The following is a 1,163-nucleotide window of genomic DNA, read 5'->3' as shown; positions in this document are numbered from 1 at the left end:
GCTCTCCACCAGCTCGGAGGAAGTCGGGATGGAGCCACTGCTCCCTCGGGAAGGGAATTCGGGAATTCCAGAATTCCCACTTGGGTTCAGGCGCGAGCAGGAATCGGCTTCCCTGGAATGGGGATCCTGGAATTCCGGAGCTGTCTGGAATGGGAATCACAGTGAGGAGATGAATGATGGGAAAAAAAATGGGGAGGAGTTCCCAAAATTCCTGCTTCCCATTCCAAGCATTCCCAAGTGTTTAGGGCATGGATTGGATCCCTAAAACTTCCCGATCCCATTCCAGCCATTTCTGATCCCATTCCCGATCCCATTCCCAATCCCACGGAAATCCATGGATCAGACCCCTCCCAACATTCCCCAATTCCCAGGGAAATCCATGGATCAGACCCCTCCCAACATTCCCGATCCCATTCCCAGAAAAACAGGACATGGATCAAATCCTTCCCAACATTCCTGATCCCATTCCAGCCATTCCCAGGAAAACAAAACATGGATTGGATCCCTAAATATTCCCAATCCCATTCCAGCCATTCCCAGGAAAATCCATGGATTGAATCCAGCCCCCTCCAACATTCCCAATGCCATTCCCAGAAAACAGAATGTGGATTAGATCCCACAAATATTCCCAATCCTATTCCAGCCATTCCCAGGAAAATCCATGGATCAGACCCCTCCCAACATTCCCAATCCCATTCCAGCCATTCCCAGAAAACAGAACATGGATCAGACCCTTCCCAACATTCCCAATCCCATTCCCAGGGATATCCATGGATCAGAAGCCCCCCAACATTCCTGATCCCATTCCAGAAAACAGAACATGGATTAGATCCCACAAACATTCCCGATCCCATTCCAGCCATTCCCAGAAAATACAACACAGATTAGACCCCTCCTCCCCCAATATTCCTGATCCCATTCCAGACTTTCTCAGGGATATCCATGGATAAATCCGCCCAACATTCCTGATCCCATTCCCAAAAAACAGAGAATGGATCAGACACTTCCCAACATTCCTGACCCCATTCCAGCCATTCTCAAGGATATCCATGGATAAATCCCTCCCCCCCAAGATTCCCAATCCCATTCCCAGAAAACAGGACATGGATTAGACCCTTCCCAACATTCCCATTCCCAATCCCATTCCCAGAAAACAGGACATG

Source organism: Malurus melanocephalus, unplaced genomic scaffold (assembly GCF_030028575.1).
Source record: "Malurus melanocephalus ecotype Western Australia unplaced genomic scaffold, MMel_1.1 scaffold_1329, whole genome shotgun sequence".
NCBI classification, from domain to species: Eukaryota; Metazoa; Chordata; class Aves; order Passeriformes; family Maluridae; genus Malurus; species Malurus melanocephalus.
This window is presented reverse-complemented; position numbering follows the sequence as displayed.